This window comes from Thalassophryne amazonica, chromosome 1 (genome assembly GCF_902500255.1).
Source record: "Thalassophryne amazonica chromosome 1, fThaAma1.1, whole genome shotgun sequence".
Taxonomy (NCBI): domain Eukaryota; kingdom Metazoa; phylum Chordata; class Actinopteri; order Batrachoidiformes; family Batrachoididae; genus Thalassophryne; species Thalassophryne amazonica.
In genome coordinates this window covers 31,259,584-31,278,425 of record NC_047103.1, presented here as the reverse complement: position 1 = coordinate 31,278,425, position 18,842 = coordinate 31,259,584, and the positions used below count along the sequence as shown (strand labels likewise).

Below are 18,842 nucleotides of genomic sequence, written 5' to 3'. Positions count from 1 at the left end.
GAGACAAACGCATGAATCAGGGTCTCAGCATCAGCCATAGACAGGATGGGGCGAATCTTCGCTATATTTCGCAGGTAGAAGAAAGCAGTCCTCATAATATCTCTAATGTGGAGGTCAAAGGACAATGTCGGATCAAAAATTAACCCAAGGATCCTCACTTTGCCAGTGTAATGTATGACACACGAGCCTAGGCTAAGCATTAGCTGGTCAAATTGATGCCGATGTCTCACCAGACCAAGAACCATCATTTCAGTCTTATCAGAGTTTGAAATTAGGAAGTTGTTGGACATCCAGCTTCTCAATGATGCAAAGCAATCTTCTAGGGATTTATTGTTGATGAGATTACCAGCAGTTATCCGCATGTATAACTGAGTATCATCACATAGCAGTGAAAGGTAATCCCAAAATGCCACAATATGTGCCCAAGGGGTGCTATATAAAGGGAGAAAAGCAGGGGGCCTAAGACAGACCCCTGGTGAACCTCAAATTTCATGTCACTAAGGTTAGAGGTAGTGTTAGTGTACAATACACAGTGTGAACGACTGGTCAGGTATGATGTCAACCACTCAAGGGCACTCCCAGTAATCCCAAAATGATTCTCCAGCCTATCAAGTACAATATGATGATCCACAGTATCAAACGCAGCACTGAGATCTAACAGCACCAGAATGGTAGTGGTGTACAAATCCATTGCAAGCAGAAGATCATTCACCACTTTAATGAGAGCTGTCTCTGTCCAATTAGTTTCTAAAAGTAGACTGAAATGGCTCAAACAGATTATTCTCAGTAAGGTGGTCCACAAGCTGCTGTGAAACCTTTTCCAGAATTTTGGAACAAAATGATAGATTTATATCAGCCTATAGTTCTTCAATACACTAGGGTCAAGTTTAGATACCTTAAGTAATAGTTTAATAACTGCAGATTTGAAACATTTAGGAACAGATCCAGATGTTAATGAGAGATTCATCATTTCCAGCACAGTCGGCCCAAGAGTGGGCCTCAGGTCCTTAAACAGTTTTGTTGGTATGGGATCAAATAAGCTGGTTGTGCTTTTTTGAGTTTCAACAGTATGCCTAGTGAGATACTATCAAATTCTGTAAATCTAGGTAATACCTCAGTAATGGCATCCACTTCAATAGCAGGGTGTAGTGGCTGGGTTAAGGCATGCTGGCATATGTTTAATCTAATGTCTTCTATTTTCTTCTCAAAGCAATCCATTAAATCTTGTTCTGTAAAAGGAGAGTGACTTACAGGTGGTTGTCCATGAATAAGTGTTGCCACTGTGTCGAGCAAGAACTTTGAGTTATGCTTGTTTTTTGATTTATTAAAAACCCAGTTACCAGATAAAGTGGGTCACATGATGGCGTCATTGTGCTCAACTAATCTCAGCATGTTCTGGACTAATCACCACTGGACAAATAGCCTAAGTAAGTCTTTTTCTGGTCACGGAAGAATATCCGCTGCCTTTTATATATGATGAAATTGTTTAACATATTGAGGCATTCAGTTATCTCAGCAGTGACATGTTTCTGGTTCCTAGCTCTTTGAGATTGAAAAATACTTCAGAAGATGTCAAGAAGCCATGAGGTAAATGGTGAGAGTTGTTTGGCAATGTCAATACTTTTGCAAAAGGGTGGACATCCAAGATTTATTGGCCCAGGTGTTTCTGGCTTACTGTGTGGTTCTAAGGCTTGGACACTGACCAGTAACCTAAGGTGACAATATCTTTGGTTGATTGATCGATTGTAATTGTTATTAAAATACCACTGTATAAAATAAATACAATACCATCACAATAAAAGGATAATACAATAAAGCAACTAGCACTTATTTCCATTGTGGTTCTTCTTGGTCTGTTTGACTGATCTTTGGATAATGCTCGAATAGCTTTCTGTCAAATAAATGCTTACTTAACAGGGCTTTCATTTGTATTGTGTGGGAACATCAACTGCATCATTTTGGCCATGTGGGGATTGAAGATGGCCAAAAGTTACTATGTGTGTAATTTTAAAAGAGTAAAGATTATTTTTATACTTTTGTTTCAAAACTAATGTGGACCATAAAGCCCCGTTTACACATAGACGGTAAGAGCTCCCGGAAGCGTCCCGGAAGAGTTTTTGGCTGTCTTAAGGATCAAACGCCATTGTCAACGCCGGCACTAGGGGGCGTGGCTTAGTTCCGGCTTTACAGGGAATTGTCGAAAAAATTATTCAACATGTTGAATAATTCCGGGAGCGCTCCCGGAGAATTCGCGTGACGATGGAGACAATGCAAACAACGGCGTTTGATACTTTTTAATCGCCGTTTCATACTGCCCCTTCCTGTAGTGCCGCAGTTTACACCGCCATAATTGGCGGCCAGCGTTGTATCCCTAACCAACGGCATGTAAAACAGCGATAGAGCCCACATTGGCGTCCTCAAAGACGTTTTAACCGGCGACAAAGGCAGACAAAACAGCGGCGCTGGTGGACAGTACGCCGTTCTAAACACCACCTCCCGGTTAACGGTGTTCCAAACGGCCGATAGGCGGCGGTCAATATAAAAACGCTAGCGCGCTGCATGCAGGCCTCTCACTCGTGGCCAGCTCCAGATATTTTTGCAGAGAAGCTCCAGTATGCCTCCTAAAAGAAAATTGGCAGCGGCAAGGACTTGCCAAGAGGTCTGGTTCAGAAGCAGAGGAGAGCCCTGTAGTGGAGACAAGCAACACGTTGAGGAGGGGAAAAGGAAAGGAGAAGAAAAGGCTGAGAGATGAGCTCCCTCCCCCTGCAGTGACAGCTGCTTCAGCCTATTATACTCTGGGGGTGGTGCCTATATGCAAAGGTTCCTGGAGTAATGCAGGATTTGCCTGGATAAATCCAGTGGTACACAGGGCATTATCAGCGGCAGTAGAACACCGCAGTTCTCACGCGCGTCTTAACCTGCGATTGTAAAGGATAGAACTGGGTATTAACCCCCGTTGCCTGACTTGTGCCGGATGCTACGGCGTCAAAACGTCGCTTTATTTGACGGATTTAGCAGCGTTTTATCCGCGTATTTGTGGCTAGTACAGCGCTCAAAACGCCGGCAAAATGCTCCGCCCCTTTCCACCTCAACAACAGCCGAAACTACCGCGAACTTCGGTCTATGTACTACCCGCCGACAAAACCGTCTATGTGTAACTTGGGCTTAAAAGTTTGTCTGTATTGTTACTGACTGTTTGATATTCCAAGTGCAACAATATATGATTAACAAACACTTATTTTTGATCAAAAAGGCTTGTATCTTCTCACCTTTGTTGCTGTATTTCCAATGGATACTTAAACTACTGACTGACTGACTGTTTATTGTTCAAGTTGGGAGAACTGTGATATCCACAGAGCTGTACTACAATGAACCTTTTGCAAAGGTCACTTGAAATAATGAAATCGGATCAACCAAGATTTAACAGAAATGGTCCAAAGATGTGTGCTCATAATGTGAAAGCATACAGTTATTAACCCATTTCACTCCAAAATAGACCTTTTTCTCTGACGTACTCATTACGGGATATTACAAAATTGATCTCAGTAATCAGTTAGTAGGTTGATTTGACATGGCTTTTCCTGATTTTCTCTTTTATAATTCTGATGATTTTCTGTGCAGACTTGTTTGTTAAGTTACTAATGAGTTACTCATTTCTGCCTTTGAAACCTGAAATACTTCCATTTGCCTCATAAAGCAAACCATTCATCATCCACCCACACAAATGACATCATGTCATTGCTCTAATGGCACAAGAGAAGAACTCAATGCAAAGAGCCATGACAAAAGCAAGTAAAAAGCTGGTTGAGTAAAATCAGTTCCAGTGGACTGTATGAGAGCAGACCGTGGTAAAGCTTTGCACAAATCAAATGTTGTGGCAGATGATAAGACTGGCTGCTTAATCAGGCCAAGGTCAGGTACATACAAAATAGTACAACAGGTGACCGTGTCCTTGAAGGGAGGAACAGAAGAGTTATCCAGAAATACAAGCAAAACTTCAATGCACAGAGATCATTGTTGTAGAAGGTCACCAAATCATAAACCAGGAGGCAAGGCTAAGAAAACATTGAATGGCAATGTGGGTTGGGAACACAGAGGGTAACACATAGAAACAATGAGAGAGATCATGCATGAAGCTAGACAATCTGTGGAGAGAATAACATACTGTCATCGGTTATAAAGGCTGGAAAACAGTTTACACAATAACGAGAGAGCATGAGGAATTAACACTGAGGAGAAAATGCTAAAAGAGCACAATGAATGAATAACACTGAAGAGAGTATCACAAAGGGAACACAAGGATGAAATACCATGGAGGAAAAACACCACAGAGTAATAAAGCAAGAGAATAGATGATTAAATACAAGAATAAAAGGGAGCACAACACTTGTAGAGTGCAAACCCCGTCAACACTACTTTCCAATTCTGCAAAATTTTACCTTTGAAAGAAATTTCAAGGTCAAAGTCCTGATAGAAGTGACTTTTGACAAGTTAAATTAGATGTTATCAAATGTCAGGAGTATGTATTTTGTTCTTGCACTTGAATCACTTGAGTTTTTCTCTGGTGTTGTCAGTGTTATGTTTTTTTTTTTTTGGATTCTGTGTATTTGTGTTCTTTGCTATGCACAATTTGTCATTGCTTTTTGGCAGTTGGTTTCGGACTGCTAACTGGAAGATAGACAAACACACATAAAATTGTAACCTTAAATCATCCAATTTTGGTGGTGTAAGTAAATCCATAATAGAAAAAATGAAAGTGACTGAGGTGCTTTCTTGAGATAATGCAAAAATCAACACCATTTTTTTTAAATTCAAATGTCCACAAATTCCACAATCCAAGTTTGGACATGCCTATCTCGGCTTTCAGTGCTTACCAGGCGAGTGAGTATAAGAGAACTTGTGGAGAGCTGGACATGTCCAAAACACTCCGAAACGGAGGTGTTCCTTTGTCTCGCTTCATCAGCGAATCGGTTGTGACGCGCGAAGCCTCCGCGCAGCTTTCCATGACAAAATCTCTTGTTAAAAGTGAAATCTGACAGAAAATGGCTGATGTCCAGCTCTTGTGATAACCAGAGAAAGAGCACATGATGGTCTCGTATCCACAGAGCCATCAGCTTAGAAATGATCCAGTGGTTTGTGCCGCGACGTCGCAGCTCGGAGTGCGGCGCACCGACCGTCCTTAAAAGGGTCCTTAAAGCTGTAGTTAAAGTCCTTATTCTCTGTGAAGCCCGTAAAATTTTCACCAAAAGCCAGATAACTTTTTCGAATGGTTTCCAGGTGCCAGTCTCTAACAGCTTCTGGAAAAAATTCTGATGGAAAAAAAGTCCTTTTCATTCCACCATTTCCAGACAATGAAAATCCGACGAGGGGGCGGGACCACTCGTTCCACAAGGCGTGCTCACAGGCGAATGACGTCACCGACAGGCATGGAAAAACTCACGCATGCGCAGGAGGGTTCAAGCATGTCTGACGTAAAAACATATGAATGAAATCCATATAGTTTTTTAAAAAAATGAAAAGGACCGTTACTTTATGGACACACCACGTATAATGGCACATGAAACCCAGCTACACATCCAGTTTTGATTTGAAACTACCAACAATGCTGAAAAAAATATTTTTGTCAATTTATTCAAAGGTCTAGTCTCGAAGATATGTCATACTTCTGACAAGAACAGTAAGTCCACAACTCCATTTTTTATTTTATTTTATTTTTGGTTGGAGCTCGTGTAATGAATCACCAAAAGTAGTCATGTTTCTTTTTTTTCTGAAATCAGAGCTAATTTAGTTTGTAGTTGGGACACAATTTAAGGATCAAATCCTTAGGGACCAGGCTTTTGGAACAGAAACCTTTTTCTTATTCCAACAGAGGATTACAGTAAGGGGATATCATCTTAAAGGATAGAATCAGGTTAGGGTAGCAAGTTCACTCAGGGAAAACTTCTTGTGGATGTTAGCCTGGCTGTCGGAGCTGGGCTTATGTCTGAAGAAAAAGGGAAGAAAAATGAGATGAGACACTGTGTTGAATCCTTTTGCAGTGATTACTCGTTGTGGTGTGAGTTCACATTGCTGAGGCCATTTTTCTCCTTCCAACAAAGGGGTGTATCTTATCACAAATGCTCTTTTGTTTCTTGGGAGCGCAAACATTCATCAGTGTTGAAATACGCTTTAGAAAGAAGCTTAGACATACAGTGTAAGCCCAGTAATGGAGGCCGTTCGGCGTCAGTCTGTCCTTCACCTGTTCTACTGAATTTTATTCATATTATACCAAAGAGATCAAGCTCCTTCAGAAACGAGAATTTCAAGTTCATGGACAATAATATGGTCAAGGTTGTTGTCTAATAAATGGGATCTTGTCATGTTTGCAGATGCTCAAGGTCTGTGGCGGTATCCGGCTGGGATAAGGGAGGTTCCCCGGAGCTTATGTCATCATGATCAAAGCGTACAACAGGCAGATGCCTCTGAACTGGCTAACAAAAGCTGTTTAGATATAAGACTGCTCTATTGTTCCGCGCCTTCATCTCACTCTATCCCCCTGCCATGTTTCTCTTCTTCTGCTACTGTTAAAAACCGGAAGGCATATTCATGAGGGAGGCATAATTAACCAGTCAGAGTTTGGAAGACTTCCAGATGGATGAGTTATTATTGCCATTATTGATACTGGCTGGTATGAGCCCTGCTATCTCGGATTAATGCTGTTAGAATTTAGAAGCCCGACACATCTTACCACTTAGTCCCATGATGAATAGTGTTAGGCAAAGTCGTTTGCACTGACACTCACTTACTTTGCCTCATTTTATGTACTTTGCTTGCCTTATTAAGGCTCTTACCACTGGCTTAATTGCCTATTTAGAATTCTCCTCTTTGTGACCTAGATGTGTTTTATTTGGAGAATGTAATTAAGTTACCTGTAAATATCTTTGCTAGCGCCTCATCCATCTCTGTTATGTGGGTACTCTATTTTTGTTTTAATTAATTTAATGGCTGCTGTGTCTGGACACTATTAACCTCAATGAAAGCAGGAGGAGAAATTGGTTTAATTTCTGCTGAAGCATCTATGTGCTATATATTCTTTTCTTTTTCTTGTTTTTTGAGAGTCTGAGCTAGAGGGACAAAATTTTCATCCTGAGTGGATATATGTTTAAATATTGTTAATAATTTTATCAAGACATGCAAAAGGCTAGCTTTCATCTTGCTGGAAAAAAAATATTTTTGTTTATAAATCTAGAGATAGTAGTGGCCATTGCACAGTGCTTCACACACTATCAGTGTCTTCAATGTTAAAATTCATATTGTACAGCTTTAAAAAACTAAGATGTTTTTGACACAGAGACTTCAGCAGGCTGAAGGCTGTTTCTTTTAACCCAGGAAGGCAGTTCTGTGCATCCTGTACTGACTACAATTTTTTTGGTGGGGTTTTCGAACAATTTTATTGGACAATGATCAAATCACTCACACCCATCACTCTGACCATAATACCTGGAAAAAATTCTGCCACAGCCTTTGTATTCCAAGTCCAAATTTCAGCTACTTTGTTTTATTGCATGTGTACGTGCATTTGCATTCATGACACGACATCACATAATTTGGACCACCCTGTAGAATATTAAAGTGTGTTTCAAGGCTTTGAATTGCAGTGTATCAGTGGCTAAATTAAAAACAAGAAGATGACTGTAGACTAACTAAGCTACAATACCTAGTTATCGATTGATAATGTGAAATGTCATTGTAGGATATCACATAATTGAAAGCAAACAGTGCAGCTGAAACATTCTGGAGTATTTAAAGTTGAGTCCAAGATTGGAATCAAAGCTAGCTCCACGACCTAAATTCAAAACAAGAAACCGGTGGTAAGCAGCATGCAGCAACATTACTGCACTTTGGCAGCTTTATCAAATGATGAGTTTTAAAATATTTCCATGATTCAAGATATGCTATTATATAGACTAACAGAGCAATTATAACATAATCTGAAGGAATGCCTGGAATCTTTATAGTGGTTAGCGCTATGATCAGTAAAACTGAAAATTGTAAACTGTTGACAGGTGATGACAGGTAGTGTGTGTGTGTGTGTGTGTGTGTGTGTGTGTGTGTGTGTGTGTGTGTGTGTGTGTGTGTGTGTGTGTGAGAGAGAGAGAGAGAGCGATAAAGAGAGTTAGCAAGGTTACTTTGGCTGGAAATATCCACTCAGTTGCCATTTAATTAGGTACACCTAGTGAAAACATAACGTAGCAATGCAGAAAATCCTCCTTCATGAAGAAGCAAAGCTTAAAAATCAATACCACTAGTGGTCCTGGTATTTCCTTTCTTACTTTATAGTTGTGAGACTTGGTTGCTAACCACTGACAGCACTAAGTCTTTTCAGAGGATCCGTGGTTACATCTGCAATGACTTTTTGTCAAACAAATGGTTACTTCAGGAGACCCAGATAACAAATCCACATATAGGGTGACAAGATGTCTCACGTTGTGCCTCAAATGAGATGGTTTTCAGCATTGTTATTGACAGTCAGGCTTCAGTTATGAAATGTGTGTTTTAAACATGCATTTTTACAACACACATTAAAAAAAACAAACAAACAGGAGATGAGTCAGCATTGAGGGAAAGATGATTACAGCAATGTGAAAAGAAATCCTGGATGAAAACCTGCTTCAGCGGACACTTGAATTAGACTGGGGTAAATGGACTGCATTTATATTGCGCTTTTCCATCTGCATCAGATGCTACACACTGGGAGCAACTAGGGGATTAAGGACCTTGCGCAAGGGCCCTTAGTGATTTACCGGTCAGGCTGGGATTTGAACTGAGGATCCTCTGGTCTCAAGCCCAATGCTTTAACCACTAGACCTGGGGTTATTGTTTTGGGGGGGGGGGGGGGGGGGTGATGGTTGACCTTGCACTGGGACAATAACTCTAAGGACACAGCCAAGATATCAAAGAATTGGCTTCAGGACAACTCTGTGAATGTCCTTGTGTTGCTCAGCCAGAGCACAGACCTGAATCCAACTGAACACCTCTGGAGAGATCTGAAAATGGCTGTGCACCGACACTTCACAGCCAACCTGATGGCACTTGAGAGGTGCTGCAAAGAGGATTGGACAAAACTGGCCAAATATAGGTGTGCCAAGGTTGTGACATCAGATTCAAGAAGACTCGAGGCTGTAATTGCTGCTAAAGATGCATTAACAAAGTATTGAGCAAAGGGTGTGAATACTTATGTAAACGTGATCACTTATTTTTTTTTTTTTTTTCATAAATTTGGAAAATTTGCAAAAAAAAATGTCATGTTGTTATTATGGGGTGTTGTGAGAAGAATTCTGAGGGGAAAAAAATAATTTACTCCATTTTGTAATAAGGCCGTAATATAAAATGTGGAAAAAGTGCTATGAATATTTTCTGGCTGGACTGTACATCACTATTCCTACCTCCAGATCCGAAGAGTGTGAAAGACATGGCGAATGCCCTCCAGAAATATTTAAAACAACATGAACGAACAAGCTCTTCCCTTATTAATGTGTTGTTTTTAACAAAGCAAGATACTATACACAGTTCCTCAGGACAGGGAAGTGGAGAGTGGAGCAAATGGATCTGTTCGGTTTTTTTTTAAGTCAGTTCCTGTAGTATATCAGAAAGCCGCTTCAGTCATTGTCACTTAGAACATTGTTTCTGTCAGAATTCAGGGACCGTCACTATCTCACTGAAACCATCCATCCATCCAACCATCCATCCATCCATTCCATTCCATCCATCCATCCATCCATTCTCTTTCTAAATCTGAGTGTAAGTGCAGCTGTGTATTTTCTTTTTTGTCCAATCTGGTACAGTGCATCCTGAAGGTATTCACAGCAGTTGATTTTTTTTTTCTTCACATTTTGCGTTACAGTGTTATTCCAAAATGGAGTAAATTATTTTTTTCCCTTGAAATTCAACTCACAATACCCCATAATGACAACATGAATTTTTCTTCTTGAAATTTTAGTAATTAAAAAAAATAGTAATAAGAAGAAGAAATTGCATGTACATACGTATTCACACCCTTTGCTCAATACTGTTGATGTACCTTTAGCAGTAATTACAGCCTCAAGTCTTCTTGAACATGATGGTACAAACTTGGCACACCTATATGTGGAAAGTTTTGCGCTTTCCTCTTTGCAGCATCTCTCAAACTCCATCAGGTTGGATGGGGAGCATCGGTGCAAAGTCATTTTCAGATCTCTCCAGAGATCTCCCAGGTCTGAGCTCTGGCTGGGCCACTCAAGTTGTCCTGAAACCACTCCTTTGATATATTTGCTGTGTATTTAGGGTTATTGCCCTGCTGAAAGATGAACCATCCCCCTAGTCTGAGGTCAAGAGCGCTCTGGAGCAGGATTTCATCCAGGATGTCTCTGTACATTGCTGCATTCATCTTTCCCTCAATCCTTACGAGTCTCCCAGTTCCTGCTGCTGAAAAACATACAGTAGTGTTCACAATAATAGTAGTGCTATGTGACTAAAACGTTTAATCCAGGTTTTGAGTATATTTCTTATTGTTACATGGGAAACAAGGGACCAGTAGATTCAGTAGATTCTCACAAATCCAATAAGACCAAGCATTCATGATATGCACACTCTTAAGGCTATGAAATTGGGCTATTAGTAAAAAAAAAAAGTAGAAAAGGGGGTGTTCACAGTAATAGTAGCATCTGCTGTTGACGCTACAAACTCAAAACTATTATGTTCAAACTGTTTTTTTAGCAATCCTGTGAATCACTAGACTAGTATTTAGTTGTATGACCACAGTTTTTCATGATTTCTTCACATCTGCGAGGCATGGAGTCAACCAACTTGTGGCACCTTTCAGCTGTTATTCCACTCCATGATTCTTTAAAAACATCCCACAATTCATTCATTCACATTTCTTTGTTTTGCTTCAGAAACAGCTTTTTTGATGTCACCCCACAAGTTCTCAATTGGATTAAGTCCGGGGATTGGGCAGGCCACTCCAAAACATTAATTTTGTTGGTTTGGAACCAGGATTTTGCTGATTTACTAGTGTGCTTGGGGTCATTGTCTTGTTGAAACACCCATTTCAAGGGCATGTCCTCTTCAGCATAAGGCAACATGACCTCTTCAAGTATTCTGACATATCCAACCATCCATGATACCTTGTATGCGATATATATAAGCCCAACACCATAGTAGGATAAACATGCCCATATCATGATGCTTGCACCAGCATGCTTCACTGTCTTCACTGTGAACTGTGGCTTGAATTCAGAGTTTGGGGGTCGTCTCACAAACTGTCTGCAGCCCTTGAACCCAAAAAGAACAATTTTACTCTCATCAGTCCACAAAATATTCCTCCATTTCTCTTAGGCCAGTTGATGTGCTCTTTGGCAAATTGTAACCTCTTCTGCACATCTTTTATTTAACAGAGGGACTTTGCGGGAGATTCTTGCAAATAAATTAGCTTCACACAGGCATCTTCTAACTGTCACAGCACTTACAGGTAACTCTAGACTGTCTTTGATCATCCTGGAGCTGATCAATGGGTGAGCCGTTTCCATTCTGGTTATTCTTCTATCCATTTTGATGGTTGTTTTCCGTTTTCTTCCACGCGTCTGTTTTTTTTTGTTGTTGTTGTTGTCCATTTTAAAGCATTGGAGATCATTGTAGATGAACAGCCTATCATTTTTTGCACCTGCGTATAAGTTTTCCCCTCTCCAATCAACATTTTAATCAAACTATGCTGTTCTTCTCAACAATGTCTTGAACGTCCCATTTTCCTCACGCTTTCAAAGAGAAAAGCATGTTCAACAGGCGCTGGCTTCTTCCTTAAATAGGGGACACCTGATTCACACCTGTTTGTTCCACAAAATTAACAAACTCACTGACTGAATGCCACACTTCTATTATTGTGAACACCCCTTTTCTACTTTTTTTTTAACTAATAGCCCAATTTCATAGCCTTAAGAGTGTGCATATCATGAATGCTTGGTCCTGTTGGATTTGTGAGAATCTACTGAATCTACTGGTACCTTGTTTCCAATGTAACAATAAGAAATATACTCAAAACCTGGATTAATCTTTTTAGTCACATAGCACTACTATTATTCTGAACACTACTGTACCTACAGCATGTTGCTGCCACCATCATGCTTTACGGTAGGGATGATGCCTAGTTCCTCCAAACATGACACCTGGAATTCACCATAGGAGATGAATCTTTGTCTTATTAGATGGGATAATTTTGTTTCTGAGTCTTTCAGGTGCTTTTTGGCAATTGCTACTTGGGCTGCCATGTGCCTAGTAAGGAGCAGCTTCCGTCTGGCCTCACTACCATGCAGACCTGATTGGTGAATTGCTGCAGAGATGTTTGTCCTTTGGAAAGGTTCTCTTCTCTCCACAGAAGAATGCTGTAGGTCTGACAGAGTGGCTATTGGGTTCTTGGTCACCTCCACGACAAAGGCCCTTCTGCCCCAATCGCCCAGTTTAGACAGGTGGACAGCTCCTGGTGGATCTGAACTTTTTCCATTTATGGATGATGAAGGCCACTGTGTTCATTGGGACCTTCAAAGCAGAAGAAATACTTCGATACCCTTTCCCACACTTGTCCCTCGAGACAATCCTGTGTCAGAGATCTACAGACAAGTCCTCTGACTTCATGCTTGGTTTGTGCTCTGACATGCACTGTCAACTGTGGGATCTTATATGTAGACACGTGTGTGAGTTTCCAAATCGTGTCCAATCAACTGAATTTACTCCAGGTGGACTCCAATTAAGTTGTCAAATCATCTCAAGGATGATCAGTGGAAACAGGATGCACCTGAGCTCAATTTTGAGCTTCATGAGAAAGGCTGTGAATACTTATGCACATGTGATTTCTTAGGATTTTTTAAAATTGTAATAAATTAGCAAAAACAAAAAAAAAAAAAAAATGCACATCATCATTACGGAATACTGTGTAGAATTTTGAGGAAAAAAATGACTTTCATCAATTTTGGAATAAGGCTGTAACATAAAATGTGGAAAAAGTGAAGCACTGTAAATACTTCCTGGATGAACTATATGTTTCTGGTTCACACTGTGATGACTAATAACTGACAATAATAGCAAACATAAACAAGCACTCGTGACAGCACTACTTTCAGCTAATGGGCATCAGAGTGTTGTGCTTTCAGCAGAGAGCATCCATTCTTTGCCCATATAATCTTTTGTGAATGCAAATGATACACAGGTTACATTTGAAAGAAAAATACCTTTTTCAAAGTGAGTGTCAGTTCTGGCCATGATATGTATTCACAATCCAAAGGACAGGGCTGAATGCTTTGGTGGTGTTGTACCTATTAAAGGTAGTGCTTTAGAATGGGAGAAATGCTTACTTTGATTTCCCTCAGGCTTTTTTGCTCGCTGAGCTAAACGAAAATACACCTTCACTGGGAGCATAAAAAGCACACATGCATACGTGTGCACATGCATAAACTTCACAGGCCCGTGTTTGTGCTGTCCACAAAACCCCGGCAAAAGATTCCTTTATAGTGAATGACCTTGTGCACATTATTGAATATGATGGATGAATGAACGTAGTGCACCTTCACCAGACCATGGATTGTGTTGCACAAGCAAGTAAGTTTATATTTGACACATCCACAGACACATTTTGATACACAACTGAAAAATTACAGAAGAGAGCATTATTTTGAATCTGTATTTTTGTAAGGCACATATTCTAATACAAAGACATAGCTCAAAGGTGGATTCTGGGGTAATTTCCCTCCAAGAATGTTCAACAGAGTATGATAGCAGAAACAGTGGTGTTTGAAATATCGAATGAAATTAAACATTTGGTACACAATTCAGTTCCAGATGTAATGAATCAGTAATTATTCGTTTAAAGTAATATTGAAACAAATGTTTCAATGGTTTGAAATGCTTGAAATAAAAAATCATATAACTGCTTTGGAAAATGACACATTTCACAGTAACTGTTTTTCAGGAATAAGTTACACCTCATATAAGTGGTACCTGTCAACAAATGTCTCTTGAAGATGAAAAGAATATGTATTAGTTGCCGCACAGGATTAGTTGCCCTTTCTTCTGTACAGCTCTTTAATTTCATTTTTTTTTTTTTTTTTTTTTTTGTGAAATCTTCCAATGTACTGTCATTGTTGGCATTCATTCTTTTATTAGGAGTACATTTTTGTGTTATTGTTATATAATATAATCTGCATTATTATTATTATTATTATTATTATTATTACAGTCACACTGTAGTACAGTATAAGCAGTAAAATAAATAGTAAAAAATAAATAAATAAATAAATAAATAACTCTCAATACTTGGTATGACATTTCACCCAGGCAATGACAGGTAACTGCAAGTTGTTTCAGTTTGTGCTTTAACTGTTCAGAATAATAATAATAATAATAATGAGAAGAAGAAGAAGAACAAATATAGTGGTTTTTGGCTATGAATAAAATACATCTCTCACATTGTTCTCTCAATCAGTCTTTTAAAATGGCTGTATCTTCTTCTATTTTCGGCTGTTCCTGTTAGGGGTCACCACGGCAGATCACTCTGTCCTATGTAATATCTTCTGTCACACTAACCACCTGCATGTCCTCTCTCAGCACATCCATAAACCTCCTCTTTGGTCTGCCTCTTCTCCTTCTGCCTGGTGGCTCCATCCTCAGCATCTTTCTCATTATATACCCTGGGTCCCTCCTCTGCACATGTCCAAACTATCTCAATCTCACTTCTCTGACTTTGTCTCCAAACCATCCCACCCGAGCTGTCTTATATGTTCATTCCTAATCCTGTGCATCCTCATTACTCCCAAAGAGAATCGCAACATCTTCAGCTCTGCCACTTCCAGCTCTGCCTACTGTCTTTTTCTTAGTGCCACTGTCTTTAAGCTGTACAACATAGCTGGTCTCACTACTGTCTTGTAAACCTTCCCCTTCACTCTTGGAGATATTCTTCAGTCACAAATCAGTCCTGCCACCTTTCTCCACCCACTCCACCCTGTCTGCACTCTCTTCTTCAACTCTCTACCGCACTCTCCATTACTTTGGACAGTTGACCCCAAGTATTTAAACGCATCTGCTTTCACCATTTCTAGTCCATGTAACCACACTCTTCCACTGGGCTCCCTCTCATTTACTCACATGCCCTCAGATTGCTCATATTGACTTTCATTCCCCTTCTGTCCAGAGCATATCTCCACCTTGTTAGGCTAGACTCATACTGCTCTCTGCTCTCACTACAGATCACAATGTAATCTGAAAACATCATAGTCCATGGAGACTTCTGACTGATCTAATCAGTCAACCTTCATCTTTCAGAGCTGATCTTTGGTTTAATCCCACTTCCATCTTGAATGAGTATGTCATTCCTACTGCATATCTTACCACTGTCAAACTAAATGGACTGCATCAGACTGCATCTGCATCATATGCTCAAAGTGCTTTACAATTATGCCTCACATTCACCCATTCACACAAACACACCGATGTCAGGGTGTTGCCATGCAAGGTACTCACTACACACTGGGAGCTACTCTGGGATTAAGGACCTTGCCCAAGGGTCCTAGTGATGGCTGGGATTTGAACCGAGGATACTCTGGTCTCAAGCCCAGTGCTTAACCACAAGACCATCACCTCCCCCTGTACACTGCAAAGGTCCTGCACTACCCTCAAATACTTCTCTGCCTCTCCAGACTTCCTCATACAATTCCACAACTCTTTATCTTTGCACCCTGTCATAAGCTTTCTCTAAATCCACAAACACACAATGTAACTCCTTCTCTCTGGCCTTCTCTATACTTCTCCATTAGTATTCTCAGAGCAAACATTTCATCTGTACTCAACTAAACTTCCAACTCAACTTTATATAGCACTTTAAAACAACTGTAGTTGAAAACAAAGTCCTGTATATAAAGACATAAAACAATTAAAAGCAAAAAAATAAATAAATAAGAACAGTTGTTTCATTGTTTGTAAAAGCAATTAGAATCAATAAAACAATAAATAAAAGCAAACCATGAAACACTAAAACAAAAACAGAGTCTCATGCAAAGCTGAAAGCCAGGGAGTAAAAATTCGTTTTAAGAGGTTTTAATTAGTTTTAAGGTTTTAAAACTAGACAGTGAGGAGGCTTGTCTAATGTGTAATGGTAGCTCATTCCATAACTTTGGAGCAGCAGTGGAGAGTGCTCTGTCCCCTTTGAGTATCTGTTTGGACCTCAGTACCTCCAAGAGCAGCAGGTCAGCTGACCAGAGGCACCGAGCAGGAGCATAGGGTTGAATGAGCTCAGAGAGGTAAGTGGGGGGAAGGGGGTGAGACCAGTGAGTGACTTAAAAATAAATAAAAGAATCTTAAAATGGACTCTAAAGTGAACAAGCAGCCAGTGGAGGCAGGTCAGGATGGGAGTTATGTGCTCCCTCTTACGCGCTCCAGTTAGGAGGCGAGCGTCTGCATTTTGCACCAGCTGGAGACATTCAAGGGAGGACTGGCTGACTCCAAAATAAAGTGTATTACAGTAATCCAGCCGAGATGTTATGAAGGCATGGATCACTGTCTAAAAGTGCTTTTGTGCAAGGAAAGGCTTCACCTTTGCCAGCTACGTAATCTGAAAGAAGCTGAACTTCATTACAGAACTAATTTGCCAATCCAGTTTAAAATCATTGTCCATCTTAAAACCCAAATTTGTGACTGTTGGCTTTACATAGTCTGCCAAAGGGTCCAAGTCAATGGGAAAGGGTTCATGAGAGCCGCTGGGGCCACACACCATCACTTCTGTTTTATTTTCATTAAAATTTAAAAAGTTCAAGGCCAACCAGGCTTTGATGTCTTCAAGACATGACAGAAGTGGTGTGAGGGAGAAAGCATTTTTTCTTCAGTGGCACATATATCTGACTATCGTCTGTGTCACAATGAAAAAGTTGCCATGCTTTCTCAGGATGGACCCTAGGGGCAATGAATACAAAGGAAAAAGCAGCAGCCCTAAAATGGACTGCTGTGGAACCCCATACAACAGTGGAGCAGAGCTGGATTCCAAATTCTCAAGGCTTACACTCATGCTTCTGTCTGTCCAGATATGATTTTAACCATTCCAGACCAGTACCATGAATTCCCATGAGGCGGTGTAACTGAGCCACTAAGGTGTTGTGGTCCACAGTGTAAAAGGCCGCACTTAGATCCAACAGAACAAGAATTACATGGCCACCAGAGTCATTAGTCATGAGGATGTCATTAAAAACCCTTAATAGAGCTGAGTCTGTGCTATGCAGAGTTTTAAAGTCGGACTGTAAGACCTGCAGGACACAATGCTCATCTAAAAATGACTTTAACTAAGCATGAACAACTTTTTCCAAAATTTTTTAAATTAAAGGCAGCTTGGAGATGGGTCTGAAATTGGCCAGCACACTACGATCAAGGCCAAGTTTCTTAAGTAATGGCTGCACCACTGCATGTTTAAAACTCGGGGGGAACAACACAAGAAGACAGCCTGCTGTTAATGATAGCCAGGACTGACTGCCGTATACTAGGAAAAACCTCTTTAAAGAGACGAGGAGAGACAGCGTCACAGGGAGAACCTCAAGGCTTCAGATGACCAACCAGATCTTCTAAAAACGACAGAGACACAGGCTCAAACTTATCAAGAGCTACAGAACAAGGAGCAGAGTCTGAGGGGTCCAATGCAGGAGCTGAGATGAGAGCCCTAGCAGTAGCAACCTTATCAATAAAGAAGTGGAGGAAGCTATACATGTCAGGAGATGCCTCCACACTGACAGGCTGTGGGACATTAAGAACAGTGTAAATGGTATTAAATAGCACTCGTGAGTATTAATGATTGGACTCAATGATATTTGACAGATATTGTCTTTTGGTCTCCTTAACGGTGTTCTGGTAGCATAACCAGCAGTCTTTTAGGATTTGGAAGGAAACCTCTAAGCCTGTCCTTCTACCACTTTCGCTCAGCTTTGCAGCACTCCCACCTAGCCGTGTGAGTTTCCTCATTGAACCACTACTCAGGCTTAGTTTTGGACTGCATACGTTTTTATTGGAGCCACAGAGTCCAGTTTGGTATGGCAGGAGGAATGAAACCAGGAGCTGAGCTCCTCTGTGTTAACAGAGGCACTACAGTCACAGAGCTGATCAAAAGCAACAGAGAACTGACCAGCAGTACCAGAGTTAACAATCCGATGTTTCTGAACAGGAGCACCAGTTTTAACCTAGGCACAAGAAAAGGCAACTTCAAACAATACAGGCATATGATCAAAAATCACACTGTCACATATCTCCAAGTTACACACAGATAGACCATAAGAGATGACAAGATCTAATGTGTGTCCTTGTTTATGTGTGGGACCAGACACACACTGCACCAAATTAAATGACTCAATAAGGCCTAAAAACTCCACCAACAGATTTCAGGACAACGCATGTGTATATTAAAGTCCCTGAGAAAAAGGGCACAGACACACTTCAGCATAATTTCAGCCAGAAGAGCAGAAAAGTCATTCACAAAGTCCTTGTTGTATTTGGGGGGGTTGGTAGACTCATTCCACAAATGAGCTTCCTCCTTCATCTTACAACCTACCTGTTGTGGCATATGCCCTGATGATATTCATAATCACCAACACATTCTAAACATACTCTTCCTTTAAAATGACCCCAAACCCGTTTCTCTTCCTATCCAGACCATGACACAACAATGTGAACCCACTGCCTATGCTTCTGCTCTTACTTCCCTTCTACTTGGTCTTGAACACACAATATGTCTACCGTTCTCTCTCCCTTTATCAGACATACTAACAACATTCAAAGTCCAGAATCTCATTTCCACCCTTCTAGTTTTC

The 18,842-nt window shown here is 40.5% G+C and overlaps 1 long non-coding RNA gene across 1 annotated transcript in view; it reads right to left on the bottom strand.

The window, feature by feature from the left end:
• Positions 1 to 18,842, bottom strand: part of LOC117507815 — a 1,071,732-nt gene that overhangs the window by 16,633 nt on the left and 1,036,257 nt on the right. The gene's annotated exons all lie outside the window — the stretch shown is intronic.